The 19,563-nt window shown below is 38.6% G+C and overlaps 1 protein-coding gene across 1 annotated transcript in view; it reads right to left on the bottom strand.

The window, feature by feature from the left end:
• The window catches only part of LOC108088187 (neuroligin-1), a 29,833-nt gene extending 13,964 nt beyond the window's left edge, over nt 1-15,869 (bottom strand). The window contains 1 exon segment of the mRNA XM_017185888.2: nt 15,329-15,869. The gene's annotated coding sequence lies outside the window, so the exon portion shown is untranslated.
• Between the last annotated feature and the right edge of the window lie 3,694 nt (nt 15,870-19,563).

Genomic DNA, 19,563 nt, shown 5'->3' with positions numbered 1-19,563 from the left:
TGTTCGGGTCTGCATGGGTGTGTTGACAACCAAAATGTCGGCACGTTTTCCAAAGAAAAAATTGCTCGTGTCTTTAGTTGACTCTGCTTTCGGGACGGCTAATGCGGTGAGTCATGGTCGTCCGGGATTTTAGAATAAATTCCCACTTTTCAATTAACTAAAAGCCGAAAATGACATTCCTGCCACTGCAGCCCCAGCAGCAGCAGCAGCATCAGTATTATTTATATTTATTCAAGCGCTTTAAGTTGAGGCATCTGGACTGCAGGGGAAAAGTAACGCTTGCTTTTCCCTGGCATGATAAATATTTACATTTTTCCCTTTATTCGAATTGCTTGGCAAACGCCTTTCAAGCCATGCGTTTTCTTTAGCTCTTTACGTCGTTTCAATTTTCTTTCACACGAGTGTATGGAAAATCTGTGAGGACCGATAAAATTGCATATTTTCCCATGAAAGGCGTCGACCCGGAGGGGCAGCAAAAAAATTAAGGGGGTGTCAGCGTCACGCAGACATTTATCCCGGCCATCACGAGCGTTCACTTCACTCACCCACACACACACACATACACAACAGCTGGCAAAAAGCAAAAGGGGGCTACATGCTACATGCAGATGTACGGGGATACACTCGCACACACACACACACACACATGGGGCGGAAATGCGAGGAACTGGCTTGGAAATCATGGCAACGCAAACAGGAAATGTTACGCTCCCGTACCGTACCGACTTACTCAGGTCTTTTTCCCAACTCCGCTGCCAAGAAAGTGACGGCCAGGCAAAGTAAGGCGGTCGAGGCTCCTTGGAACAACTTGGAGTCGACTATTTGTTGCCCAGCTCCGCAGAATCGCGAATTTGCGGGCTCTCGGAGTTATGATACGGATTTTCTTGAATTCGCTTAGCCCGGATTTCGGATTTGCTACTTACAAATGTATAAATGTATAAGTAGCAGCTCAAGGCATTTCAGGGATTTGTGCGAGTCCGGATTCCGGAAGGGGAAGATAACAGCGATATCACTTTGGTTTCGGATAAGCTAAAATGTAGTTCAAGCCAGAATAAACAGAAATAAATTCTGCTTAAAGCAGACGGCAAACAAACCGCATAAGATTCTGCATTTTGCGGGCGTAAATTGATAGAACTAAAAACGGCATCGCTAAAAATGCCTTTGAAAGCAAAATCAAAAGGAAAAACTTGTTCATTTAGAATGAAATATTTCTACGAAAGAAGCAAAGTTGTGGATTTAGCTTTTGTCAAAGGAATTTTCTGCAGTTGTGTAAATTTTTTGATGCCCACACAAGTGTTCTTGTGTTGTCCCCTTCCTGCTGCGCCCATGATCCCACCCGAGTGTCCCAAGTCGGGCCATTTTCACTGGGTAGTTGGCCCGGAGAAGTGGCAATCCACCCGCAAAATCGCACACTCGCCCGCTCTGAAGGAATCCTTCTTCTTCCGAATCCTCTCCTCGCCTTGTCAATGCCACTCGCTGGGTGAAGTTTTTGCATTAAAAGTGGAAATAAAAGTTGCAAGACGCATTAAAAATTGTTGCATTTTACAATTGCGAAGGAATTGCAATTGTGCAGCGACGATGGCGATGGCGATGGCAATTGCACTGCATCTGGAATTGCTGGGATGTGCCAGAGGAGGCGATGTGGCTGATGTCGATGATGACGACGATGATCCTGGTTGACGGTTTGTAACTGCAGCACTTTTTAATAAGTTTCCCAAATGAGTGTCGGATAAGCTCGTGTTTTCCCCCGCATCATCACCCCACCACCCATCGAAGACAACTGAAAAATGTAAGGAAATTGCCAAAGCGAAGCCAATCCAAAGCAATATCTTCCGTTTAGTCAGGCATCCAATTGATTTTCTTCAGCAGGCATCAGGAAATAAGCTTTAAGCGAGCAAGACAGAGAGGAACGAGGAGAAACAATGAAAAGGCAGCGGAAAAAGGAAAATATTTATGAAAATAAATACAGATTGGGCTTTCAGCTCCTTTGGGTTCCAGCAATGTCGGTTAAGTTTTTATGGCGCAGCTTTTCTCCTCTAACCAAGTGCTATTTTATTTTTCTTCTGCGCTCGCTGGCATACAAAAGAAAATTTGATAAAAATCTTCAGACTGTTAGGCAAATATATATTCCTAACTTTAAAGAGAAAGTTGAAAAGTTTCGTATTTTCTTATCAAGAACAAGACTGGTTTTCGAGAACAAACGAGAGCTGGCCAAACATCATTCTCTTATTCAAGCGTTTTGTCAAACAAATGCCAAAATAACTAAGCTTTTGACTGATTCCATGAATAGCAAGTATTGATTAAAGCCAGGTGCACAACTTAATTAAGGGAATTCATTTGGCAAATATATATTTTGGTAAAAGGATTTATGATTTGCTTAAAGCCCAGCAAAATAAACACAAATAAAAAGTTTTTGAGCTGTGATTTTTGGTTTCTCCCCTTATATATACATACTTTTGTCTGCTTTTATATTTTTACTAAATTAAAATGCTTTCCGTTTTATTTCGAAGTATTAACTGAAGCATAAACAAAGAAGTCAAATAAAACAGCACAAAGTTGGAGTACGTACACCTGCAATTTCAGTTCAGCCTCATTTTGGCAGCTTTAAGAAATGTTTTCCGAAAATTTCCATAACCCACACTCACAGTTTTCTCATCAGGCAAATTGTACTTGACCCTCGTTGGCAAATCGTTTGATGAACCCATTTGGTGCAATCATGAAAATGCGATATAATTAGCAGCAAAGTTATAAGGACTCGCAAAGGACCGAGGACCTATAGCGTTTTCAATTTCGCACCAAAAGTAATTGCGCTCCCTTATCCTTTTTTCATTTCAGCGTGTGTTTTTTGTTTTATTTGTCATTTAAATTATAATTCTCGTTTGACCTTTTTTGCGAGCGTTCGTGTGCTGGATGTGTGTGTACTGTGAGTGTGTGCTTGTGTGAGTGTGTGCTTGTGTGAGTCTGCGGGTCCTCCTGTCAGAAAAGGACGAAGCGTCTGCTCGAAATGGCAAAAGGCGAAAACCATGCGCCAGGCAGGCCGAGAATGTGGAACTACAAAACATTTCAAATGCCATTTAGAGCCAGCCGTCGTTGTTGCACCTAACTAATACAAAGGGACGCACACTTAGAGAAAATTAAGCCAAATTAGTCTGATTATATCTTGAAGTTATACTTTTTAAATAGTCTTTGCTTCCAAATTAAAAGGGCAAAGTTAAAAATTTAAAAAATTTCTATAGATATTTTGATAAAGAATTAAAGTAGTTGCTTTTGAAATTATTGTTTGGTTATTTTCAAAAATACAATTTTTAACATTTTCAGAGTTTGATGTCCACGTACTGTTTTTTCGCAATGTTTTTTAATCCTAATCCTGTCACTGAATACATTATACATCTCAATGGGATAAATTAAATAATAATTATAATTGTAGAAAGGGAAAAACTATTATTCCTAATCCGGTTTTTATCCGGTCTTTTTAAATTTTTTATCGTAATGAGATTATTTAATAATAATGATAATTATAACTATAGAAAGGGGAAAAGACTCTTTCAAAACGTGTTTAAAAATGAGTAAGTAACTTTATTAAAAACGAATATAACTCAAAGGATTTTGGCTTTATTGTTTGTTTATCCATGCGTTTGAGCCTGGCCAAAGAGCAATGGGCAGTAGGAGCAAGCTTAAAGGAAGAAAAAAATATCTACCAAGCAACATCTGAAATAATAGGTTGCGGTGTGCAGTGATAGACCCGGAGGTATAATGGATTGCCGGACTTTTTCAGGTGTACACACATAGACGCACTCTGTGGGCTGGACGGCATTTGCCGGAACCATGGGCGGTGAAATCACAGAACTTTCCCCTTTCATTATGCTGCAGAATAAACGAGGTTACATGGCTGCTTGAATCCACAACCGAATAAGACAGGGAAGGGCGAGGTTGCGGCGGGTCCGAGGATGGGCACTTGGCAAGCTCTTTGGGTCTCGTTTTTGCTCTCATTTCTCCAAACTTTGTTATGTATTTTTCCGCACTCGTTTTTACTTTTTCGAAGTTGTTGTCCACATTGAAGATTTGCCGAGCTGGCGAATACCATTCCCATTCCCATTCCCATCCGGAAATGCATTTCTTTTGGCCCACAAAAAATAACAAGAATTTGTCAATAAAGCATATAGAATCAAGTTGCTATCCGTTCGATTCTGTCTGGTTGCTGACCCACTCCCATTCCCAATGCAGAGATTTATATTAAGGCCAGTCCTTTCTCGTAATTAGAAAACAATTTTATTTGCGCAATTGTCGGGCAGAAAGTTTGAACAAGTTGACAAATAAATTTATTGCCATATCTGCGTGCCAAGGCGATGTGAAAGTGAATATGTGTCTGACATTTACAGTCACTCATATTAAGGTCCCAACCCTTGGGCATCTGGGAACGGAAATCGAAAATAAAGTTTGAACAGAAAACTGAAGGTTAAATAAGTTTGTGAAATCTCTGCGTTTTTTTTTTGTTTTAGCACCGAGGGAAATTGCTTTTTAATGGACTTTATTTAGACGGGTTCAGGCAATTTATCTGTGAATATGCAAAATGCACATTTCCTATTTTACGGTGTCGGTTGGTTCATTTTGGCTCGTTCTGGAAGTACTTAAAGTGCCTTGTTTTTATACCCGAGCAATGGGTTTTTAGAGTGGTGTTTGTGAGGTGAAGAGGATTTTGCAGACAAGGCTTAATAGACAGAACTTTAGTTATTTCTTTTCAATTTTCTCTGAAATATTTACGATGATAAAGTGACTATTAATGGACTCTAATCACTTAAAATTGTGTGCCCCGAACAAGTGAAAATAATTAGATAAAAGTCATGGGGAAACAGGAACTTAAAGTTCGCATTCAAGAATCTTAAAGCAACAATTTCTTTTAATGATCGTTGCGGGCATAATTTGCACATTAATGACTTAGACTGCTTACACCTTCTTTAATATACATTGAAGTTCCCCGCAGCCAAATGAAATAATTATCAATTACGTGGAGCACACATGCCTCTGTTGTTCTACTAGTTCCGATTCTAATTATAATTACTCCCCGAGGATTCTTTGACGCCTAATGACCTAAGGACGTTGTAGCTGCACACAAAATGCAAATGAGCCAACTGTGGTCAATTGAAACATATTCTGGGCTGATTTATGCAAGTGTATACGCATATACATGCCATGTAGGAGGCGATTAACATGGGAATGAAGACACAGATAAGGCTGAGAAGGAGCTCCAGGATAAGGAGCAGCGGGGGCCAGTCGAAGTGGGTGGCAATGGGACATCCTGCGGCGACGACTAAAGTAAAGTTGACCAAATTACGTAGGCATAAATTATTTATGACTGCCGCAAGAGGCAAACAGGCGTGCAAACACATTCAACATGCCCAACTCAACTTAACTCAACTAGCCCCAGCTCGAAACTGTTAATAGTCGGCCCAAGTACAGTGGTACTTTGAAAGTTCAAACTATTTACTATATAACATATTTTGTTTGACGAGCTCGTGGCTGTTTGCAAATGTCCCTTTATAGCTTTGGTAGTTTACTTTGTGTTGAGATGACTCTGGCTTTTAATATGACTTTTAGAAGTCTTCATGTCAGTATTCTAAGTTACCTATGTTAAAAAATAACATAATAAATATCATGATATAATGAAGTATAAAATTTGTAAGGGTGAGTATAAGAGAAGGGTTTTCGTCTTTAAATATAATTTACAGCATTTTTAACCAAAAACCAATAAAAAGAATGTTTATTAGTGCACTTATTATAAATGAAACGTTGAAACGTACGTATGTAATATTGTAAGATTATTCTTTTTATACCACTACTTATCGGCAGTAAATCTAATGTATAATTTCTTGCCATGCACTTTAAATGACTAGTTGTTATTGTTTCTGTAAGTAGGGGAACGAAGCGCTTTTATGTTAAAACTTTCCTATAAACTGCGAAGGGGAACAGAGCTACTGATGTTCGACTGTAGTAAAATGTAGTGTGGGTAATAAGGCATTTGCGTCTGCCATCGAGTGGAGCCGAGGCACTTGGGCGGATGTAAACATGAAAGTACTCTCCGCCGATGTCGATGCTGTTGCCGTTCCCGATGCTGGGGCACTCCACTTATCGTATTTACTATGTACTTAGTATAATTAAATGGGCTTAATGCAAATGCTCTACTCGACTGAAACCAGTCCTAGTCAAGTTTATTCATCATTCGGTTCGAACTTCGAGCAGATGAGACGCAAGTCTCTTGTTTTTGCACATTTCGTGTGACTTTGTTTCGTGTTGCTGTGGAAAATGAGATCGTTTGTAATTTAATGAGCATGTAAATTAAAAGGATGCACTTAATACCCAGATGTATGTGTAAGTGTGTGGGTGTGTGTGCCAGTGCGGCACTTTGTGCGATATGTGTGCGATGTACATCCCCTTAGCTTATATATCCAATCGTAATTTATTGCTGCCGTGAAGCGAAAACTTTCAATCGGTGCCAATGGAATTAATTTGAGCCTGCGCACACACACACACACACACACAGGCATTGCCATCGAAGTCCTTGTATGTATTGTTAATGTATTTATGTATGTATCTAGGTGTGGGAGCGATTCAAGTATGCATACTTGTTTATCCCCGGCATCCATATGTATGCGAGCCCTCTTAAGGTTGTGTGTGTTTTTCTGGCTAGAAGCCTGGTCGGATGGAGACTTTTTTGTGTTTTTCGAGGGTCTAAGTCCTGCTGAGCTCCGCTTAAGGACACAGCCTAACTCTTTTCGGTATCAACCGATTTTCTGGGATTTCTTTTTAAGTGGGTGGTTATACACGCTGAATTCTGATTAGAATATTCAGTCTATGAGAATGTTCATCACCAGTTTAACTGCGCCACGGTGAATACAAAAAAAAAAAATAAATTCTAGGCATTTGCCTGGGTTGGGATGTTGTAAATTCTAGAAGTGGCTCTTGAAAGCCTAAAGTGCTCTTCATAATTTATCATCTACAAAAATGTATGCCATTGACTACAAAAAAATTCTTGAATTATACTCATTTCAAGTACAAATAATACAATTTAAGAAATTAATCAATACAGATGGCTAATGTTTCTAAAAAGTTTAATATAAGATTTTTCTTCATAAATCCAAGTTTGATACAGTAATAATGTTATCAAGTTCTAAAAAAATGTTTAAAATAATTAATTAAATTCTTTAATATAATATAATTAATATATATTTCAAAGGAAATTTTTCTTTCTTTATTTCTTTTTTGTCTTGCAGTTTAACGCTTTATACAAATTTATTTTTTCAGTGTACGCAAACCAAATTGTGTTGAATTCACAAACAAATTTAACAAAATTTTATTGCGAGCTTTTCAAACCTATCAAAAAAGTAATTCAATTAATTAAGCTTAGTGATTGGAGAAATACTTTCTATGTTTTCAACTTGCAATGATGTAATAAAATAAATTATTTGTTTTTTTTTAACACTCAAGTTATTTCTGGGAGCTATCTTTCTGGGAATAAAGCGCAATTATTTGTAAAATTAATAGAGAAATTATTTCGGAAATGAAAGCCACTCAGCTTCTGTGGCAGCCACCGCAGGATCTCTCGTGCCGCACTCCACATTCTGAATATTTTATATTCCTCCGGCATTTGTATGTGGGTCTGTGGGTTTGTAAAATCGGCGGGGGTGAACATTGGCGCACATGCGAGTACAAAAGGGCAATTCATTACGCAATGATAATTAACATGTAATCAGAGGCGGTAACGACTTGGTCAGAGTTCGCAGAGGCTCGTAAATATGGCTGGGGAGCATAAATTTAATTTGCGCTCCACCACCCCGGAGAGGTGCACTTCCTGGGGGCAGTTAAAGCGGCGAATAAAAATAAAATGGAGGAAGGTAAAATTGAAACTGCAAAGTATACTGCATAAATCAGTCAGAAGTGAAGCTGCGTGCTGGCCCCCATTTTATTTCCATCTCCGGCTCTTTCTGCTGCTGGCGGCCCAGTAAATGGCATATCAATGCGTGATTACGTATACGCCGCATGGGCCAAACAAATTGCTGTGCCTCTTCAAGGCGAAGTGGTGGCATCGGGGGCGTTCGCTTCATTATGCCGAATGCCTACGTGCACTACTTATTTATCAAGTGATGGCGCGACTCTGGAGCTGCCACGCCCCCCTTCAGCTTCCAACCATCCTGCGCCTTCTTTATTTATGGAAGTGACTCGCTGAGTGCGAAGTCCTCGCGTATCATCCATCTCACCCACGAGAACTGCCCACAACCCGCTGGGTCATGCCTCCGATTGCTTCCGCATCATTGCACACTGGTTCAAGCAATTTGCTCGCCGCTTCCAAACAATAATTTACGAAGTAAAATTTCATTTATTAAATTTATTTTGAAATTTGTGGTTAAATGGGCAAACGTAATATGCAGTTTGCGGCATCGATTTTGTGAGAATGAATGCCATACACGAGCTCGATTGGCATTTATCATCAAAATTCAATATTGCAAGCAAATATCAGAGAGCTCACATATATTCAGTGCATGAAATCAAAAATGGATGTGGAATTAAGCACTTTTGTGACCTTTTTAAATTATCAGAATACTGGGTGTCAGTATAAGAAGCTTAGCTTTTTTTGATTTGTTGAAAAAATTCTTTGCTCCTGCCAAAACGAATCACATTTAGTTTATGAAATTTACATTTATTACTTGCAATCGGTATAAGTGGCTTCCCAATGCAATCATGACAGCTTTACATTGTTAATAAATAATGAAACCGCATTCATGCAGCGCAAATTGAAGGAGGCAAAAAATGATGCGCAACATTTTGCATGCTATTAATAAACTAATATAAATATGAAAGAAATATTTTCTCGTTGTATTTCGGAATAAGCTCAACAGTACTAAATATGCAATTCATACATTGTTTTTAGGAGTTTTTTTGGTGGGTGATGACGTGTATTTCTTTTAGAATAGTCTGCATATTTAAAAAAACCAAAGTTGCATTAATTTAAATCAGAATTTCTTAATTATTCACATTTTGTTTATGCCATTGAATTTGCCTCTAAAGAATTTACATCAATTTGAGGGGATGAGAAGTGTTTTTTTTTAAATAAAAAATCTGTAAATATGCTTATGATTTTTTGATACAAGCGAGTCTCACCATCATATACAATTAGCGATTAAAATACTTCAAATACTTATTGTTCATTGCTATATTTTTTTAATATGTCTGTAATTAACTTGTTAATATGGTTAAAAATTAATAAATGATGTACTATGGCACATTGTAAGTGGTTTGAATTATGATCGTTTGACTCCCTAACTCAGTCTGTTTGTATCTTTGAAGGGTAAGTGGGTATCTTGAAGGTTTTATCCCTTTAGTTACTCGCATTAATTCCTAACCAGTGTGCTTGTCTGCGGGGGACAGTCGCCGTTTGAAGATACAGAAATAAGCGCATGCAGAGAGCCAGGATATACGAGGATACATTCGAGTGGGGGAGTGTGGGAGTAGGAGTGTGCGTTAAACGTCTGCCTCTGATAATGAGGAGAGCAGCGTGTATCGGGCAAACACAGATAGGCCGCCGGCTGAGCCGCATCTTTATCCTGATCCGCTGCCTGCCGCCTGCTGATGATGTTTACGTTTGAATAATTTATGACACAATAAAAAAGCAGGAAAAGCCAGCTACGACGAGTCAAGCGGGAACGGGAACGGGATTGGGTTTCGGATCTGGATTTGGATTTGGATTGCGAGACCACTGCAATAGCCGCAAGGTGCAAAGAGACGACGGCAAAGACGACCAAGTCCGTGGCAACAGTGGCTATGGAAATGCCATTTGGATACACGCGCATCTGCGGATGCTACGTGGCACACGCACACCATTCATCCGGGCAGAAAGGACGACGGCAGCCAGCGTTTTTATTCATTTCGAAAAATGATAATTGGCCACTGACAGCCGCAGGGACGGGGTTAGACCACGCAAAATTGGAATGGGACGGCCCGGCGGGAGCATTGGTTAGCTTCTGTTTGTCGGTTAGTGCGCGTCAGGAGCTCTCGATACCGGTTAATCGTAAAAGGGTTTATGGCTCACGTTACGGCTTTGCAATACAAAAAACAGACTACCGAGCTTTTGGGCTTAAGTATAGTTCGTTCAAATTGAATTTAATTTACAAAAGTTAAGTTCATTCTCAGTTGCTTCGAGTTCGTAAAAAGCTGTTACACAAATAGAGCAAGCTTCTCAAATATTACTTAACAACTGAATGTGTGTTACTATGGATTTGGTTCTGCTTAAAAAAAACAAGCGCTGAAATGTATGCAATACTTTTTTGCAGACAATTTATTCAAGCTTAATTTTTTAGTTCATTGAAACGTTAAGTTGATTTGCAATTAATATACAATTTGAAGTGTTTATCAAGCCTAACAATAACAGAAAAACATATTTTATTATATAACATTATTTTAATTTAAACTCTGATAAAACTGCTAAAAACGAAAAACAAAATACATTTTAGATGGACAGCCAATTTACGACGTGTAACGTCTTATTTGAACAACTCACTTCTATTTCTAGTAGATCACTAGGTATTACATTTTCGAATCACTACAGCCTACCAACGTTTTTCTGTGTTGTGTGCTGTGTTGGCGGCGGCTAAATCAGAAACAGAATCGGGAGCAGAAAGAGCCGAGTAGAGCAGCGGAAACTGTAGCTGAAGTTGAATGGCAGTCTGAATGGACCGCCGGACGAAAGTGGATAGAGATAGCGATGGGGCGACAAGGAGCCACCAAGCGAGACGGCCTGCGAGTGCAAAAAAAGGGAATATAAATTGCCTCTTAAATATGGAATAAGTGCGGAAAAGTGTACACCAGCCGACGGCCACCAGCGAACGGCAAACATGCACATAGATAAACTATATAGCTTCTGGCCAAGATAAACAAACGCAAATACGAGTACAAACACACACGCACAGATGGCCCAACAACACAAACACACTCGCAAACGGCAGAAAAAGAAAGAAATCTGCAGAGGAAAATGAAGAAGACGAAGCCAAGTTTTGTAACAGTTACAAAGATAAAGCAAAGTGGGCGTGTAATTGCGTATGTATGCGCGTGTGTGTATTTGTCAGCTACAAGGGGCGTGGGAGTGGCACCCACACCCGCCCCAACCACTGCCCCCACTTCCCCACTTTCCCTGCTCATCTTCAGGCTCATATTCTTTGGCTTAAGTCTCCTTTGTGTCCCCTTTGCATAGAATCCTTTGGCAATAGACACATAAATTTTAGCCAACACAACATTTCGATTCAGATTCATTCCCCATTCAAAGCAAATGACTTGGGGGCGGGGTCAGTGTGGGCGGTGGATCGGCTTGGGTCCTAAAAGTGTTGAATCTTGTGTTTATAGCCATGTAGATTTCTCACCACTACTCATGTTCCCTAATCTCTTGGCCATTTGTTAATTTTCCACTTCCGAGAAGATATATTTTGAGAAAATAAATGGGAACATGGATTTCAATGTTCATTTTAATACTTTTGCCTTGCTATTGTTTCAAAATACCTTTTCAAAATCTAAAAGAGAACTTTTTCACAGTACAAGCCATCTAAGCCAATAAAAATTTTGCTTTTCTACTAATTGACGCGTTGGTTTTAGTTTAGATCTAAAAACAAATAGCTAGTTTCATTTAAGTATCAACCGTTAAGGTATAAAATAAATTTAAACTATTTCTGTAATCTCTTGATGAATACAAGTTTAATAGAAAACAAGAGTTGCATAGGGAGTTTTTTTAATTACATTCTTTTATAAATTATTTATTTGTGTGCCAAATTGTTTGCAACTAAATTAAAGGCTTTTGCCTAAAATACAAAATGAATTTGGACCACAGTACGTTTTGCATCATAAATAACCATAATTAAAAATCATGCATTATTTAGACACGATTAAACAAAATAAACATAAGCTTGAATATTTGGGCGTATACTGGTATACTGGTTGAATGTGTATTAGAAGTCAAAGGTTCTTATATAGCTTTAAAATAAGAGTTTAATAACTTGACAAAGATATACAAAAACGTTAGGAAACGCTGGAAAACATAAAGTTATTTTTAAATGCAGTTTAAAGAATTTTCTTTTCTTTTGCTCAACCATGTTATAACAACATTTACTCACGTAATGTGAAACTAAAACCGTTTCATTAATTTAAATTGAATTTACTTTTGTTTGCTTTACTTCTTTTTGATAATTATTAGTTTGGTTTTTTCAGTCAAATAATAATCTAATCAATATATATTTGTTTTTCTCTTCCCTATATTTGTTCTATTTCTACACTTGGCCTATTTTTAGTAAACATGCTTTTTACAGTCATAAATAAGTTTTGCTGTGTTCAATTACTAATGCTGTATTATCTGCTGTTTTGCTTTAATAAATTATTATATTTACCCTTATAATGTTTACTTTAGACATTCAATTATGCTGCACTACGGGTGTCATGTGTTTATTATTGTTGGCTGATGTTCGTTTGATTGTGATTCACACCGATTATGCGAAAAGGTGTGATTAAGTTTCGTTGAAAACAAATTGTCTTAATTGATATTTTTCCAGTATAATCCGTTTATTTAAAATCATTATTCCAGCATGATTTAACAAGGTAAATAAAATTTTGCATAATTTACTCATTGGTGGCTAACGTGCAGAATGTGCAATTACGCGTACAAATGTAACTACTTTGGATTCGATTAAAATATAATAATTATATTACGAGTGTCTCTCAATTAAAAATTATAAGTAAAAGCTTTAAAATTGCTGGTCAAATTATATTTTTTTGAAGTTTAACTTATTAACTTCTTGGCGGCTTATATTAAATTGCTTATAATTTACTTAGAGCACTATTTTTATTCAAAACTTCTCTGGAAAATAGATCTCATGGCTTTCAACAGATGAAAACCAAGTCTGTCTTATTAAAGTTCCAGTCAATTGTTCACTTTGCTTGATTAGGCACCGAACTTTCGCTGCTAAATTCGAAACTCACTCTAACTAAATTGAGAATTCCAAGTTAAGAGAAACTCTCCGAGGTGTAGAATGCAATTTTGTAATCAAACATTTAACTCATTTCTTTTGCCACGTTGATTGCCTCTTGCTTAGCTGGAAAGCGAGTGGAGGCAGTCTAATAGAAATACAAAACACATACACAAAGTTAAATAAAAGAATATGATACAAAGGTAAAGCCAAGAGCCCAACAAAGTTCCACCTTATCCCACTGGCAATCCCCTGGAATCTCATCCTCCGTTCTGTCCAACAGATCCGTTCACACCACAGGCCACGACTTTTGCTTTTTCCCCGTCCGACTTTTCCCCGCCCGAATCCGGATGGCACACAAAGTTGCCGCCAGCCAGCCCGCACACACACACACTGTATTTTTATATATATAGAGATGATATATACACAGGTCCCGCCATGGACACATCGCTTTCATTTTAGGTGGCGCAGAACAGTAAAAAATCCCCTCTGTACACATTTCAAGCAAAAATTTCAATTAAGACTTTTACTATGAATTCATTTCTGTTTGCCTTCGTGTGTTTATGTGCTGGTGTCGCTATTTAGTGTGTGTGTGCCAGCTTGAACCTTTGCCAGGACCGCTGGTAATTTTTCCTTGTTTTATGTTTAAGCGAAATTGGTCAACAGTCTTTTGTTTGGCGCGCCGGATGCAATTTTAATCTGCCCGAATGCCAGGCGGACTCACGCACCACAGGCAAACCTTCAATGGGTATGATGGATAGCAAGGGTGGTGGTCCTCCGAAGGTTGAACGAAATAATGACTACAAGCCACCGACACAAGGCTCTAACCCAGACAGACAGACCTACGCACACACTTCAACGAAATGGCAAGAGTAACCACATAATATTTTAGTTTTTTGACCCAAAAATGTCAGCGGGACATGAATTATCACTGCCGCCAATGCCAGCCGTCGGAAAGCGAGGGGAGGCTAAATGTTAACAGGAAACTGAAAATTGCCAGGATCTCAGCTTCAAGAGAAACTCGAGATTTTAATCTGGAAAGGTTGTTGAGTTTGGGAAATTAGTCACTGGATTAGTTTGTCAAAGAAGAATTAACTGGTTCTCAAGTGGAAGTTGCTTTAAAATATTTGATGCAATTACCTTTAAGAGGCGTGCCAGTTGTCAGGGTAAGAAATTCATTAAAGCCAATTTCGGATAGAACATGATATTTTTTTTTTTTAATCTTTAAGTCCTTTTAATTTAATCAAATTAACAAGGTTCACAAAGCTATCACTTGCTAATTTATCAATCGCTCGTATAGGCAACTATCGGTTGTAAGTAAGTAAAATAAATATTTTCTGATAGTCAAAATATTTAATGAATGAAATTGTTACTTACTTCTTCTATCATAATTTTGACCACCAAACTTATTATTTACAACTGATTCCTTAGGAAAAAATTAGAAAGTGCTCAAATTATTAAGAATTAAAATTTGTCCTATTGGCCTACGAACGGAAAATTTAATGTAATCAAAAGATTGCATAAAGAAGGTTTGACAGAGGATTATAGTTTCTACATTAAATGAGGGAAACATAATCCTAATTGAATAAGAAAATGCATTCGCAAAAGATGTTTAAAAGTTTTCGCGACGTATTCTCTTAAAAAATGCCGCAAAAAAACTTGGTGGGTAAACAAACTCGGTGAAAAAGGTTATGTAAGGTCAGAGTTTTTTATTCGGGTTTTAACATTTCAGCCATATTGAGTTGTGGCGGGTGACTTTCGCCGCTTTGAAAAGTTCCTTAAAAATTCTTTTTGATGGGATTAACTCGGGTCCCGCACAGAGAAGCCATAGCGTACTTTTCGGGGCAAGCCGGGTTGCCGTTTGATGGCATTAAGGTGGCCAATATCGAAAATTCGAGTCGGGCTAATTTCATTTTGAGAACCGCCCTCGCAGCGCTGCTGGATGTTTGCTGTTGTTGTTCCAGCCACGCAGGTTGCTCTTTGCTTTGCTTCTGCTTGTTTGCCTATGTTTGCCTATGAATAACAAGAAAACCAACAACTACGCGTGGGCGGAGGGGGAAAGGCGGGTGGTTGGGTTCGGGAGTGAGAGCTCTCTCTTGAGCTCAGGGTGAATCGAAAAGCTTTGGGAAGAGGAATAGCGGGAGGCTGCGACGTCAGCAGAGGATTCTTGAGGCGTTGCAAGGCGACGTCGACGACTGTCACTTTCCAAGAGGGAAAAAATCTGTTCGGGGCGTTTTTATTTTTTCCTTTTCTTTCTTGCCTTGTGTCGCTAGGAGCAACTTTGCCTGTACTTTTTTTTGCCTTTTACTTTTGCCTGACTTATTTGGGCTCACCTTTCGGGCAGTTGGTCCTCGTCCTTGGCAAGCTGCTTAATCGTCTTTGTCCCTTTTAACTTTTGCGCCGCCAATTTTCTTCCCTTTTTTACTTCTTGTTAGTGTTTGTTTGGGCACGCTTGGAATTTTCCGTTAGTTTTCAGTTTAGTTTTGGCGTAATACAATTTAGTTCAGATTTCTTTGGCTTTCACTTTCGCTTTTTCCTTTGCGGCGGTCCCGTTGTATTCAACAAATTGTTCGCGCTTCTCCTTTAGCTTCACCTTCACCTCTCTTTGGCTCTCTGGCTTTCTTCTACACTCTCACCTTGTGGGGGTGTGGGACCCTGTGTGTGCAGCAGGTTTTCACAGTTAATTGAGTCTGCTTAGGTTTTTGTCATTGCTGGTCACACTGTTTTACACTACTTTTGTGGCACTTTTTTTCACACATCACACTTGAGCTTTCTATTCTTGTGCTGCCTGGTTTTTCTTGTCTTTCGCCCGTTTTATCCGTGCTCCGTGTCCGTGTCCGTCTGCGTGCGCGTTCGCTCTTGCTCTGATGCTGACACAACGACAACGACGATGCTCCGACTCTAATTGCGTTAAAATATTTTCGCTCCCACAACAACAAAACCCGTTACACAGTAAAAAAATAGACGTCGATATTCAATCAACAACAACTGATCAAATCGCTTATGAGTGGGAGGCTTGTCCCCTTAAATCGTGTCACCATTGTTTTTAAATATTTCCTTATTATTTTAACATTTCACTACTAGATCAAAACTGAAATGTATTATCCACAACCAGTTTATATTCATATAATGGAAATGTTTAGTTTTATATACATATATGGCTAACTTAAAAATAAGAAGTCAGTGTTTGAATACCAACCTAAGTTAAAAAAGTTTCTAAAATTTCTTGTTGGATCGGCTTATTGTATTTCAAATAGAAATTGTATTATTTTAAAAAGGATACGTTTGTGCAATCACCATTCAATATCTTATTTTTGAAAATTGTTAAAATTGTTTGTAAAGTCTTCGATCGTTACGCTAAAACGAATTTTATTTACTTCTTTCTGTGTACAGCAGGAGGAGAGAGAAGAGCAAAATCAGCATCAGAAGCAACAACAACTGGCGCTCTCCAATTTGTCTGATGCTGCTTCTGCTTCTTTCAACTATGGCACACACAGTTCAATTTCAAGTTGAAAACTTTTTTTGGGTGAATCTCTCCCACATTACACACACAAACCCGAAACTTTGACTTTGAGCAGCCTTCTGTGAGAGCCGCTCTTCGTGCGTATGTGTGTGTGCCGTTTTGTTTTCCCATCTCGTTGCTCCTTTGTTGTTGTTGCTGTTGTTTTCCTACCGTTGTGAGAAAATGGCTCTCGTTCGCTTTCCCACAAATTTTCGTATTTCGTTTTTGGCGCAAGCCCAGTTTATTGTTGCCGTTCGTTATTATTATTGTTGTTGGCTTTTGTTGTTGCCGTGCTGGCATTTTTTGGTCCTTGTTGCGCTCAGCAAGTGAGAAAAGCCACAGGAAGAGCCGAGGCAGCAGCATCGTCATCGCCATCCTCATCGGCATCGGCAGCATCCGCACGAGTCCGTCATCGCGGCCGTAGTTCGGTTTCCTCTTTTCCGCCGCGTTCGTCGCTCGTTTCCACAGGAGCGAAGCGCTGGGGAAGGACCGGATTAAGTTAAATGATTTTTAAATAAATAATTTTTTAAATATTAAAAAAATCTAAATTAAATCATTTTATTTAGATAGATTTAATTGTAAATTTTATGTATAGGGCTTTTTACTGAGAGATTTAGGAATATATTATTTAAGTCTATTATAAATTTGTAACTATGGTAAAAAGGGCAACTAAATTGATATTAAAGTGATTAAATCTTATCAATACCGTATGACCTTTTTTATAATCCAAAATACGTATACGCAATTTCTAAAAAGTATGTCTTTGAAAAATTACGTATACGTAATTCCTTAAAGATTTGTTTCTCAAAAAAATAAATATACGAAATGATGTGAACATAAATACACACATTGACATATTATTCTGTTCATTATTTTTTCGTTACTATCACTTTGTTAATATAAAAATGGTATATTCAAAATGTCAAACGACTACAATTTTACAATCTTGTACACGAGATCCGGACCTGATTTAACGCTCTGTGCCACTCACTGGTATTGTTTTGTGTGTTGCTGGCTCTGCTCCACATTATACCAGCATAAACATATATACTCATACTCGTACCTTTCCCTACGTACATATAGACATTTTTTTGCTTACTTTCCCGGCTGACTGGCGTTTTGTTCTGCATTGCTGTTGTTGTTATTGTCGTTGTAGGAGGTACGAGTCCTCGAAGCACTTTGGAGCACCCCTTTTTTGTTGATGTTGACTGTGGCAGCTGACGGTGTTGTTGTTATAACCGGTATTTGTATAGTAAAAGGGAGTATAAGGTTTTGTAGAATATATGTAACAAGGTAATGGAGTGTATTACAGAAAAAAAAAATATTTTTAAGTATAAAAAAATAAAAAAATTGATTTAATACTTTTCACCCAAAAAAAAATGCCATAGGTTCGTACTATATTAATCTGCGCCCCAAAGTCGGCAATACTTTCTTACAAGGATATTTTACGGTCGGACCATTGCACTTACTATCCCCATGGGTTTTTGTTGTTCCTTAAGGAGGCGGCATTCTGGATTGTACCTGGGTCTGGTGTTTTGGCTCCGCTCTTGTTGTGGGTCGCCAGCGTTGAGGGCTGAGATGTTTGCCTTGTTTTTCCACGGGCGACTGTCTGAAGTGCAAATTTGCTTTAATTATTCCACGACAACAACGGCAGCATTTGCAACGGGTTGTGACTCAAATTCAGACACTAGCTTGTGGACCCTTAAGCAGCCGCCGCCCACACACATCCACTAGAGTGGACCCTCCCGGCCCAAAAAGTCTCAAGCCTCTCGAGACATAAATTAAAAACAAATATTGAAAAGATAAGCTATTTTTGGCATTTTTAAAGTTGAGCCTTCCATAAATACTTATCTTAAAATATAGGAAGAACAATGTGGGCAAGTGCACAGGGCGTATGATTGATGAGTTTTAAAAATATAAAAAGGTTTTGCTGTAAGGCACACTTTTCAAAAAAGATTGTAATGAATATATTGATTTTTTATATTAAGTTACAAAATCATGACACTTTAGGAATTAAAATCATTATTTTTTCTCATTTAAAGAAGGACATTTGTACCACACTGCAAATAACATTTCATTGCTTGTTCCACTTTTTCAGCTGAGTGTCAAGGCTGTACAGTTTTAATCTGCTCATAAATGCTTCAACTAAGGTTCACCCAAATTCCCACATCTCAGTGGCTGGCGGCGACAGCGACAACAACACTTACTTATGAATCCTCCCCGCGCGCAGGACTTACTGCTCTCCGAAGGACTTGGTGCGACATCTGAGTGACACCTCGTGAGCGGATCACCGCAGTTTCTTTCAGTGCACGACCCAGACATGACACCAGCCGGTCTTCCATCCAACCGACCATCCAACCAACAAACCAACAGCGCTGGCTCCTCTTGGGTGGCTTCGTCGCATTTGACGCTTGACATTGTTGGCAGTCGATATTGGTTGTAATTAGCTTTAATTGAAATTGCTCCATTCCCGTCCAGCCATCCTGGATATGTATGTGTCTCCGCCGAGGGTGTGTGGCCCCGTGATTTGGGTTTTAATGGGGAAAATGTTTGTAATTTTGGCAAAGTTAATTTATGGTGACCCCAAACAAATCCCCTGAACCAGCCACGATTTCAGCCAGCACCTCGGTGCTCTGACGCATTTTACGGTTGCCGTTTGGCACTCAAATAATTAGAGAAGTTCCATGCGAAAAGTTTATACATTTCTGCAATTTTGCGGATTGTTTGAATTCAATTGATTTTGGCAATTTCTGTGTTAGCTGCAGATGGGTACGGGTGCGACAACAATATGCAGATAGATAGAAAACAGGCAAATATATTACCGGAAATTAGATAAACAAATTTACAATAAATATTAAATGCAGAAGTGAAATCATTTTTAATGGCATGCAGGTATTGCTTTATGCGGGCAAAGCTAGATTTATGAAAATTGTAATATCAAATTTAACCAAAATCAATTACGAGCACTTTTTTCCCCGCTTCCATTCAGTTGAACTCTGTTTTTCTATAATAACTCGTATCATGTTGTTATAAAGCAATAAGCAGAATAAGTTTACCCAAGTGAAT

The sequence above is a fragment of the Drosophila ficusphila genome, unplaced genomic scaffold (genome assembly GCF_018152265.1).
Source record: "Drosophila ficusphila isolate 14025-0441.05 unplaced genomic scaffold, ASM1815226v1 contig_607, whole genome shotgun sequence".
Classification (NCBI taxonomy): domain Eukaryota; kingdom Metazoa; phylum Arthropoda; class Insecta; order Diptera; family Drosophilidae; genus Drosophila; species Drosophila ficusphila.
This window is presented reverse-complemented; position numbering and strand designations above follow the sequence as displayed.